Consider the following 12,342-nt stretch of genomic DNA (forward strand, 5'->3'; position numbering starts at 1 on the left):
TTGCTGGCAAAGAGAATGTTAATGACAACTGTTAGTCCAAGAATATCAAGCAGTAGCTCAGTTTAACTTTATTAATATTTAAGATATAAACAGGTAAACTACATCCTGAAGTCATTAAATTTTTTTTCTCTGCTATTTAGAAATAGGAAAACTTCCTTTTTAGAAAAGGGATTGATTGGTATCATGCATGTGTTTGTTCACTTCTGTTTATACAAGATAATAAGAGTATTAACATGGAGGTGGGTTAATGGTATTTATAGTTTTATCACCAGTGTTTATGTAAGATGAAAATGTTTGAAGACAGAAGAGAGCATTGCTACCAAGTACATTCATTAAATTCTCTTTTTTGCTTATTTGTAAGTCATATAGGAAGAAAAGCAAGTTTAACAAGTTGAGAGTTTGTTACTATTATGTTTGCTTGACATTTACCTAAGCTAAGTTCAGAGAGTATTAAGAGATCATGATAGAGGACCCGGGACCAGGGACATGTACTCTGTTCCATGTTCTCTAAGATTGAGATGACTTGAGGAAGACAGTACCCCTGTGCTGAACGTTGAAATTGTTCTGTCCTGGACAGTGGTGAATGCTAATGGATTACCTGTGACTCATATGTCTTCATAGGAGCTGAGTCCCCATGAGTTGCTCCTAAAAATAAAAAAAAAAAAAGTGATGGTTCAGATCATACTATAATGACTCTTAAAAAAAAACTTTAAAAACTTAACTAGTTTTAGGCAGACTTTCATAACATAATTGGCTGGTAAAAACAAGCATCTGGGAGTTAGGAAAGAGTCTCTTACCTATTAGCTGAGTTGATAATAGGTAATGAAGGACCAGGTCATTCATGAGGGGTTATTGATTCTCACAGAGCCACTGAAAAAGCAAGTAAGGAACAAGACATGGGACATTTGGGGAAGAGAATTACATTTATGATAACTTGTCTAAAGTTACTAATAACCTGTTGATAAAAAACATTAACACGCAGTAATTGTCTCTATAAACATTGGAGAGTGTAGAAGGTGCTTTCAGTCAAGAGGTTAATTCAGTTGACAGAGAAATCAGTAATACTCTCTGAAAGAGTAAGATTGAATTAGTAGACAAATACTGGCTTTCATCTTAAAAATACCTTGTGTATTCTCTTTGAATTAAACTCTCAAGGTAAGTAAGTACAATACGTTTCTAGTCTTAGTGATGACAGAGTCAATTTTTAACAAGGGCACACCAGCACTACTTTTTTTTTTTTACCACTTTTGATTAACTTATTCCTTTTAGTCTCTACTCACATTGCTTTTTCTATCCCCCATACCTAACCCAACTGTATTGCCAGATGGACCAGTTTTTCATGGAAGTGATAGGAGATAAAATCAGAGAGATAGTGAGAAATGTACTCTATTGGGCCTATGGACAATGTTAAGGTCATTAGACCATCAAGTGTCAGTGAACCAGAAAAGTTCTGATGGGCAGAAGACTCCTAGAAATCCCAATAACAAAACTATCGATGTAGGATGACCAGATGAGGTGGCTCCCCAGTCAAAGAGTGGTACAGTTGTATGAGCTAGATTTGAGCTATATATCAAATATGAAATTTCCAGCTTGTGTCAATAAAAACAAAGTATCACTGGGCTTATGAGCCAGTTTTCCCAATCGATACTCCCCATATGCAGCCGAGATACCTAAGAAAAGCTTAAGGAACATCAAGGAAGGCCTTCATAATACTTTCAGTTCCAAAGCATAGGATTCAGGACACTACAAAAAGAGTTTTAAGTATTAGACTGGTCTCTCCTATAAAAAAAATTCCAATAACTCTTCACTATACAAAACATTATAATATTCTTGGATATTTAATAGTATGTGCACAAATCACTTTGCAGAAGAAAGGAAGGTTTAAAATTCACACAACATATGCATACTCTCTGACCAACTCCTACCAATGTGTGTTTATATGCCACACATAAATATGGGAGAGATCTGAAAGCTTGCTTAAGATGGAACAATAGGTCACTTTCTTTTCTTTTTTCTAAAGATTTATTTTTAATTCTTATTGGAAAGGCAGATTTAGAGAGAGAAGGAAAGATGAGAGAAAAATCTGCCTTCTGGTTTACTCTACAAGTGACTGCATTATCCCGACCTGAAGCCAGGAGCCAGGAGTTTCTGCCTGGTCTCCCACTTGGGTGCACAATTGCAAGGATTCGGGCCATCCTCTTCTGCTTTCCTAGGCCACAAGCAAGGTGCTAAGTGGGAACTAGAGCAGCCAGGATACAAACAGGCAACTATATGGAATTCAGGTGCATGAGCCATCACACCAGATCCAAAAGGTCATTTTCTAGTCTAACATTTATGCCTAAAAATTTAAAACTCTGAAGCCTTGCACAAGTAGAACACATGCTATTTCTAGGGAAATAACCTTGGATTTTGGTCATTTACAGAGATGACATTTAAAATCTGACTACTCTTTCAGGAGCTCCTGATGAGACCTAGGTCTGGCTCCGTTTGTCTGGCCAGGATGTATTTCTGTAATTTATCCATGGAGGTTTTGGTAGAACCTTGCATTTACTGTCTAAATTAATGATAAATGATGTTTCTTTCTTTTGCCTTGACTAAAACCACTCTACACTATATACGTTAAGTTAAAGGACTTTTTTTTAGCATGTGGACATATTCTGTAAAAGCTTTTTCAGTTTCATCATACTGACAAGCTGATTCCATTAAATCACCCACCATCATCATGTTCACTTTTCCCTTCTTTTTTGAAAAGTTAGAAAATAGTGATCATCTTAGAGTTTTCAAGACATTCACTTTGGCAAAAATAAGTCTAGAAAAACATGAGTCTGTTCCTTGAAATGGAAAAAAATGGGATATGTCATTCTTCTCAGCTTCTCTGTTAAAGCTGTTCAAGATAGGAAAGGAGACTGGTTCTTTAAAATTTTTTTTCCAGTAGTACAGGGTGTTTTCCAAATGTCCTGAATACACATCAAACTTCTTCATGTCAGTGATGCTTATGTATCATTATTATTTGAATTGGGCACTTTATGAAGTTGAATGAAATGAAAGATTTTCATTGAATAATTTCTGATATTTATAAAACATTATTTGATGATATTTTAGGGTTACACTGTATTTTGTTTCAGGACAGAGGCATCCTTGCCCCTCCCAACACCATACTTTCTTAAATTGGAGGGGAAAACAAACATATGATTTTACTGCTGCTGCTGCTGGGGCATTAAAAGCATATAGTGGATGTGCAAAAAAAAAAAAAAAGAAAGAAAGAAAGGAAAGAAGGAAGGAAGGAAGAAAACTGCTCAGTGTGGTGCTCATTAGCTCTGTGAAGTTGTGAGTCAGTCACTTCCTGTGGATCAGATCACACAGGAAGAACCAGACATGCACAGAATTTTAAAATTCAAAGGAAGTTGGGAACCCTCAGACTGGGCCACATGTTGATGGACTTTGAAGATAAGAAAGGAACCCTTTTGTGCAGGGAGTCCTTTGGGCTTCACTGGACAGATAGGAGTGACTTCCCTTGGTGTGCCTGGTGCAGGCCACCCTCAGGCCTTGAGAATGCATCCACACTTTGAGAAAATCCTGGCAAACCTGGATTTTAGGGAATTTACCTATGCTGACTGTAAAAATCCAAGCACACTTTCTTTTCATGTGCCTCATTTTCTGCATCTCATCTTGAAAACAGCACAACTTCTTCCTGACTGTATGGGTGAATCCTTTATATTTTCATAATTGTGCTTCACAGCCTGCTCCATTTTTCCCTGCCTGCTGAGATCAGCTCAACCATGGTTTGGCCTGAAGGACTCCCACTAGGTTGTTTACTGTCAGCCTTTCATGAAGAGAGAGCTTCAAGAGCAGGCAGAAAGCATTCTCAGTTCCTAGTTCCTTAGTTGGTGAATGCAAGGATTCAGATATTCACAAGGAACTCTCATAGACCAGGTTTGTAAGACATAAAGATACTGTGAAAGTCTGCCTGAGCTTGCAGAGGCTCAATCAGCAGATATTGCGTGGGAAAGCACCAAATGACAGATGCACTCATAGTTTCCATGCAAACCATTGTGTTTTCCTGTGTTTCTGTCTAAATTACCCTGACTTTAGTAGAAATGAAACTCCATGGAGTAAATGAACAGGAAGTCCAAATATCTATGTCAGAAGTTTATAATTTCTGAGAGGAAAAAGTTATATGTGATTAATGCATATATATATACATATACACACAAGCATGTATATATATACATAGACATATATATATACACACATATACATACATATATGTATGTGTGTAGAAATCTTTCCTGAAGTTAAATGATAGGCAGCATGGGCTTCTTGAGGTTGGGAAGTAGATGATCCTTGTTGGCAAGACAATTGGAAATTTTGAAGAGTGCAGGACATAGTTTACCACCATGTCTGATAGACACAGACACACACACCCACAATTACAGAATGCCACTCTTGTTACCTGTGAAGCAAATCTAAATTTGGATTTTGTAGAAGCAGTTAAGAAAATGCAAATCTATGTAAGAGGAAGTATTAAAACAATTAAATTAATACAGTTTTAGAAACCTGAGAACAAGCTGTGGTTGGGATAGAGAGCTGACAGTGTCCACAACGAAGCATTGTATGTTGTTTCTTTTTCTTCCACTGTCTGATGATAGGAGTGTGGATGTGGAAATAAGGAATAGTAGGATGAGGTAGAGAGTACACCCACTGACTTGTAACAATCTACACTTTCAGTTTATTATACCAACCACAGCTTCCCAAAATTCCAGGTTCTGGTTAGCACGACAATTTGGCTATTTAGTTCATTCCTGTCCTCAAATCAGCATAAGCAACAGCTACAAACACCAACCATTATTCTAGGGAGGTTATCAAAGTTAGCTCAATGGTCACTTTATCTCCTATAGTGATACTGAGCAAAATGTTTCCTTTGATGAAGGTCATAGACCTCCATCCTCCCAACTGCTGATCACAGTGATAGCCAAACTCAAGGAGTCATTAGTGAAGGCGACAGCAATCTTCTATCCCAAGTCAGCGATGAAGAAATTGGCTTAGTCTTTTTTATTTGTGTGCTTAACAAAAATAATGGGTAACAAACTAGAACTACATTTATTCTCTCTTTTTTAGCCAAATCATTACAAGTTGCATTGGAACTGAGGATTTTTCTCCCCGCCTTTTAACAAAGGTTGAATAACACTCAAAGTTTTAATAGTCAAAGCCCATCTTTAGAAGTAGCTTTCTTCTGTTATGCACTGCCAATTTCTTATGTGTGTATTTTGACCTTCCTTCTGCCTTTGCTATGGGCTGCCTGTTGATTGGTACATGCTAGTGCTTTGCTTATAAGAGTTGGGCAATAGTTCAGTGATCCAGTCCAAATCTGGGCCATAGATAGAATGGGCTCATCTTCTATTTAAGAAATGTGGCAAACTGCTGTAAATGAATTTGGTTCAGATGAGGTCACTGGAACTGTTCCTCTGGCCCTGTGTGCTGTATGTAATGGACCCGTCTGCCGAGCTCCACAGCTGCAAGGTAAATAGGCAAAAAGCCGGTTATTTGCCACCCCTGTTAGAACTTCTTTCTGAGCTTGTTAAAGATTTACACTCCGAATGTACAGGGCTCTTTTTAGTCATTTAAAAGAGTTGTTCCCTGGTTCCCCTGATGTATTTGAAGATATTTTGGGGAAAACAATAGTTGATTTCCTATATATATCATTTTCTGGACTTTCTATTTAATTGGAAATTGTGTTTATATGCATATGCAATACAGGCTTATGAAATATTCAGCTAAATTTCTTAGATATAAAAGCATTAATTGTTAAAATGTTTTGCTTTCACTTGTCATTATGGTAAAACTATAATAGACTCACATACATTTTTCCTCATTCTATTTGTGTCATATACACTTAGCAAATTGAATTGATATGAAAGTTCTGTATACTGCTTTAAATTTCATAACTGACAGACTATCTCTATTGCCTAATCCTCGCTCAGTTGTATAATACATTTTACTCAACTATATTATGATTCTGTTTAGTTTTAAGATCAATGTTTTGTGGGATTTTGTAGAATCACACAAAGCTAAACAGACTGGAGAGGTTACTGAATCTGTCCTCCTAACCAGAGGGAAAGCCACATTCATTCCATCCATAGTAGATGAGGATACTCCTATTTTTAAAGAGCTGTGAAAAAAAGGAAATTTCATAACTGCTCTTAGCAATCTATTTGGTTATTTACCACTTGCATGTTTGGAATGTTCATCTTTAAGTCTTCGATTCTTCCCTTAATGCTTTAACATCATTTTTCCCTAGGATAAAAAAAAATGCTGATCATTATCCTCCTTGTAACAACTCTTCTTATAGTCTAAAGCCTATGACGCACACCTTAGCTCTTTCTTCCTTAAGCTAAATTGTCACAGTTAAAAAAAAAATTTACTTTTATTTTATAACTTTCTGTACCTGAGTGGCCAAGGGGACTGTTTTTTAAAAGATCTGTCATATATGATGCCCCTGAGAAAGACTATGTGTATTTTAATTTCACTGTGTCGGTATGGAAATAGCCACAACTTTTTTCAGTATATGCTGATGGACAGAGCATTTGTGTTCATTTAACCTTGAGGTTTAAACTTGTTCCCAAAAAAGTAACTGACTCATAGCATTGACTAGACCCAAGAATAAAGAGCATCAGTTTTCTTAATCTTAAAGCTCCTCTTGCCCCCACTCCTAAAACACACTAAAATTAACTTTTCCTTGACCTCTCCCTGGTGCTATTTATTTACTGATTTAACAACTTTTTTCTATCATCTTTGTCTCCTAAAATAGAGAGACAGCATTTATTCAACAAACATTGGCGTGTCATGCTGAGTTTAACACACTATGTTAGGCTTGGGAAATTCGAGTGTGAAGTGCTAGCAAAGGCTTGAGACATAGGTGTCCTCTGTGTGCTCGGGCAGGAGCAGATAGGGTATTCCAGTAGATAAGAAAGCAGTGGTGGAAGAAATTAAAAAGCAAAAGGAAATAAGTAATAAAAGCATGAGAGAGACGGGTTGGGGCCAGATTGTGAAAGGTTTTGCTTGCTCCTAAGAAACTAGTTGATGGTGACAAGGACAAAAGAAACGTTTTTCCAATCTATGTTGCAGAAGGCAGTTTCAAGTCTCTGAAACACATACCCTGCCCATGGTGTCCTCTTGGTTCATTGTCTGCCAGATCACTGAGTACAAATACCTGCTTAATTTATCTTTTGATATAATTGCAGTGTTGAACTTTTCCCCTTGTAATGTTGTTAACCATTTAAGGGAAGCATTTACGAAAAGACAACCTTCTGTTTACACTGAACTGGATGTTTCTTTTCCCTCCTGATGTGCCCATATTTATTCCAAAACCTTCTGTACCAGTAGCGTGTTACATTCTGTGTTTAATACTCTCAGGAGTCTTGGAATGAGTTTGCATATAAGAAACACAATCTTTTTCTGCCAAATGGCAATAAGGGTAGGCTGTGACCAGCATTGTCACCAAGTGCCTCTATCAATTGGACCACATGGTAATTGCACCAAACCTTTTCAGCAGCCCCTGAAAAATATCAGGTTATGTAAACAAAAGGTCATGCGTAGTACAGAATGCCCTTGGAATCTACAAAGCTATAACTTTAGAAGTTTGAGATGTGGAGGTAAACATTGTTTATAACGAGATAATGAAGGGTCCATGAATACACAAGAGCTAGGTCTACTATAGAAGTTGCAAGAATTCACCCTAAATGTTTCAAACAAATTCAACACCTGCCACCCCTTTACTTCTTTCACTTCCTTCTAGTCTTTCAGGCCTTCTATCAGCAACAATTTGGGGTCATTAGGAAAATTTATGTGGGGTGGGGAAAAGTTTTAAGTAGCATTTTGGCTCTGTGTGAGACTGAGAATCAATTCCAGGCCTCACTGCTGAACTTTGGTTTTTAAGTCCTCTGATGATTACTGCATTTCATGATAGACATTTTTTTTTAATTTTATTAATTGCATTGCCTTATGTGACACAGTGTTATGGGCACTGGGGTTCCCCCCACCCCTCCCCGAACACTCTCCCTATGGTAGACTTCTCCACCTTGCTGCGTTACCACAGTTCAAATTCAGTCGAGGTTCTTTCATTGGAAGTGTTTACCAAGCATAAAGTCCAGTGTCTTATTATCCTACTGGGTTCAACGATTTCTTGGTGAGACCATCTCTGGTCATGATAGACATTTTTGAAGGGAGACACCCTTCAGGATTGCTATCATGGCATCTGAAGGACAATCATGCTTCATTAGGACTTTCTTATCATTGTTCTCAAGGGGGATTCACAATAATACATTCTTGAAAAATGGACCCATGGATATAAATGGCCATGTGTGTCATTAATAGTCTTCTTGTGATTGATCGAAAGAATGAAAAGTCTTCAAGAAACAGGTCTGTGGGAGACCTGAAGCCCCTAGTGTGAGGTGTATGAAATCTGTTAGGAGAGATGAATAACCATTCCATCTGAGTTTAACTTGTGAACCTTTTGCCAGTTAGAAAATCAAGATTAAAATCTAAATTCAAGGTGCATGAAATGTCACTAAATCTGGCATAAAATTTCTTGAATCTGTCAGCTGAAGGAAATCTTGTATCCTTAGTGAAATTGGAATATCAATCGACAGGGATCTATGACGTTGGCACTTACTCTGAGAGACATACAAATCTCAAAAATCCACTAGTGTCTAATTCTTAGAAAATACTGGGAGAGAAAAGTCTTAGGAAAATCATTAAGGTAGAAATCTTTATTCCACTGTTTGAAATGACTCCTACGTAAGAACTAATCAACACAATACTTCTAGAATGTCAAAGGATGCTGAAATGCTGTTTCTTATGCATAGAAAACAAAGATGTAAACTCATTTAACTTGTAGAGACAGTAGCTGAAGGAAAAAAAAATCTGGAAGGATTAAAGGAAAGTCAAGGCAGTCATTTCTGTCCTGTTGTCACACCGTGCACACTGTTCAGCTGAAGGATAAGTGCTGAACTTTGCTTTGTCTGAATCCCTCAGTTCTGTCATCATTGCTATGACACATTCTAAATTTCTGATTCATTTATGATGAATAGATTCTCCCTTTTCTACTCAATAAACTCTAAGTAACCAGTTTCTGTAAGAGGCTTATTATTTTTTATTTTTTATTTCACTGTTTTTGTTGTTTTTTCTTTGCAAAATTAGTGTCAGTCTTTGTCACCTGCTGTGAATTCCATATACAGAAAAGCCCTTGGACAATGTTGCCGAGGCTCAGTTAGTCAAGAGGAATGAGACTTTGACAATGTGGATTCTGTATTTAACCCAGCCAGATACCTCAGCTGGCAAGTGGCTCAGCTTCCTCACCATAAAATGGGTATAATAATAGCTTTCCTTACCACTGTGAAATATTTAGAATGCAAATCAAGCCAAACTTGTGTCTTCCAAAGAGAGGCTTAAACTTGGCTGTATAATCCTGAATGAGCCCAGATTTCAAGGGGAAACATCAAGTGGGAAACACCTAGAGGTAGTGTAATTTAGTGGTTAAAATTTGTAGACTTTGGCATGGTTCTGACTCAGTCAGATGCCAGCAGCTGTGTGATTTCGGGTAAGTCTCCTAATTTCTCAAATCTCCCTTTTTTCTCTAGTCAATTGGAAGCAACAGTGTTTTCTCTTGTGAGGATTAAATGACATACTGTTAACACTGATACTCTAGCTCTCCAACTTGTGTGACCCGCAGCCAGTGATCCAGCCCTGAGGGTGCCTGCCCAGACCTGGCCTGAAGCAGTTGACTGCACACAACACCTTCCAGAGAGGGCTCAGATTTCACCCTAAAAATACATACATGTTTTGCTTTCTCACCTCCCTTCATTCTTATTTTGCTTTTGCTAAACTGGAAGCTCTCTGAGGCCAAGAACAGGATATGTTTTGTTTTTCTTGTGGCATCCGAAGAAGCAGACATTGATACTATACAAAAAAAAGTTTAAATTACTCAAAAGAAACCAGCCCCCTCAGAAAGCCATGGCTTTATTATTTACTTTTTTGGCTTTGTATATTCCCTATTACACGGCTCCACATCCCTGAGTATACCCATATCCCAGAGTTCATTGAGCAGGATGCGTGAGACCACAGAAAGGACTCAACACAGATAACTGACTCTTGGTATCATTTCTCTGCTCTACACTCCTGCTGCCTGTTCTGACTAAGGCTTTAAGGGATTTTTATAGAAGCTTGGGAAGTGGGCATTTGGAGAAACTTTAAAGGAGCCCCTCCAGCATGGTTCCTCGACCACTTGATTCCCTTCTTATCTGTATATTCTTGGCTCCTGGCTTTAGTGTACAAGATTTTGCAAGAGCTTCTTAGAGGCAATGACCAATGGGATTGGAAGAGGATTTTCTCCTCTGTTTTGCCGAGGCTGAGGATGACTCACCTGCAGTTTCTGCATGTATCATGCAGTAATCGGCATGATATCTGACAGCTGCTTGGAACTTGGTGTTTGAATGAGCTTTCAGGAGAAAGAGATTCTCCCAAGGATCTGTATCACCTGAACACATTCAGATCCACTGCCCTAGAACATTATGTAAATTGAAATTAGAACTGATTAATCTTTACAGTTACAATTAATAATACTTCCAGTTCCTTGGAGATTGCTGCATTATAATAATTTCCACTCAGAAATCTCAAAATTAAGATTAGACTTCACTCCCAGTCACCACCTCCTCCCTTCTTTCCTGACCACCAGGTTTTAATCTCCTGAATTACTTAGTCTTTGCCATTTTAAATTCTTTTGCTTTGAACCCAGCATGCTTGATGCAAATATTTTTATTCTCATATGAAGCTATTATAGATAATTCTTTGCATTTCACATAATGCAACTTGTAGACATGTGAAGTGAAAATCACTTAAGTGGAAAAGGCACATATTGATAAAATAACTATTTGAATTGAAAAAAATAAATCTATGTAGATTAATACATGGCCTCAAAATTGCATAGCAGATTGTAATTCAATCAAGAAGTAGGGTTTTTTATGTTTATGAACATTATGAACTATATGAAAACTCTGAAATTAAATTTTTAGCTCTGCTATTAAATTTGGAATCAGCATGGTAGTTGTTGTTGTTTATGTATAAGGACTACAATTCAATTAAGCCAATATAATCTCTAATTTAACTTGGCTTTAGTTTGTCTTAGGCCGTGACATACGCTGATTTTTCTCTCCATCTTGGATTCCTGTTACTGACAGCCTGTGTGTCACTTAAACCAGGAAATGCAGTTTTTCATTCCCAACCTTGGGTTATAATAGTCAGTCTGGGTACAATTTACATTGATCCCTTCTGATCACGTGAAATTTTAACTTTAACTAATTTATGGTCATTTCTCCTTGACAAGTAGAAGAGAACTTTGCTGGGTATAAGAACATTAACACAGAGTGGTTTAGAAAAAGTAAACTAGAAAGATATTTAGATTTATGACATGCACCAGCAAAGTGACCATGGAAAATATTTAATTAAAAACTGATAACTATACTTTCTCCTTTTCCCCAAAGTTTTAATAATAAAAAAAAAGCTCAAAGTGAGAGTGGGAGGGTACAGAAAGGAGAAAAGGAGGGAAGAAAGAGTAAGAAAAGATATAGTAATCTAGCATCCTGGCATGAGGGGAAGTCTAGAATGTAGCAAACTTAGAGCTTTATAGACTGTTACCCAATCTTGTCTTATAGTCTTAATATTTCAGGTTTGTTGGCATTTTCAGTAAATCTTACACAATATAATTATCATGTTTAAAAATCACATTGAATTCATCCATTTTGTGAACAGTTGAAAGTGCTGGAGATGCCCAGCCTTTCCCTTGTTGTCATGCACTGTGATCTAGGCTGTAGATTCTCATCTTCGCTTTGCTTTCTAAGCAGAGTGTCACATTTGACACCCACAGACATGGACAGCTTCTCACTGACCCCATAGAGGAAACCATTTCCTTGGAGAAGTCATTACCAAGGTGCATTTGTCCACAAAACTTTTGGCATTTAAATTTCTATAATTGCTATTTTTCTGCATTAGCCTTTTTCAGTGCAGTTATTTGATCAGGTTCTTCTGCTTGATCTCCTGTAATAAAATTTATTTTGCATTTTTTTGGAAACCTTCTGTGAATTGGTTAAAAATCATGATGTCAGAGAGATAAGCATTAATCAGCATATATTAAGTCTTTGGTGTATTTTATGGAGCCAAGGAAGGGATGCTGCTTTGTTTTCTCAACATCTTTGTTTGGTGTATTAATTTCTTTTGCATCTTCTGTTGCTCCCACTTTTATCCTTTTATATAAGAGAATCAATAGAAATAAGGTGGGCAGGCCATTCC

At 37.3% G+C, this 12,342-nt stretch overlaps 1 protein-coding gene across 8 annotated transcripts in view; it reads left to right on the forward strand.

Annotated features, from left to right (window-relative positions):
* The window catches only part of ZBTB20 (zinc finger and BTB domain containing 20), a 709,762-nt gene that overhangs the window by 533,555 nt on the left and 163,865 nt on the right, over positions 1 to 12,342 (forward strand). The gene's annotated exons all lie outside the window — the stretch shown is intronic.

Source organism: Ochotona curzoniae, unplaced genomic scaffold (assembly GCF_017591425.1).
Source record: "Ochotona curzoniae isolate NIBS_2020 unplaced genomic scaffold, NIBS_Ocur_1.0 contig_3498, whole genome shotgun sequence".
Taxonomy (NCBI): domain Eukaryota; kingdom Metazoa; phylum Chordata; class Mammalia; order Lagomorpha; family Ochotonidae; genus Ochotona; species Ochotona curzoniae.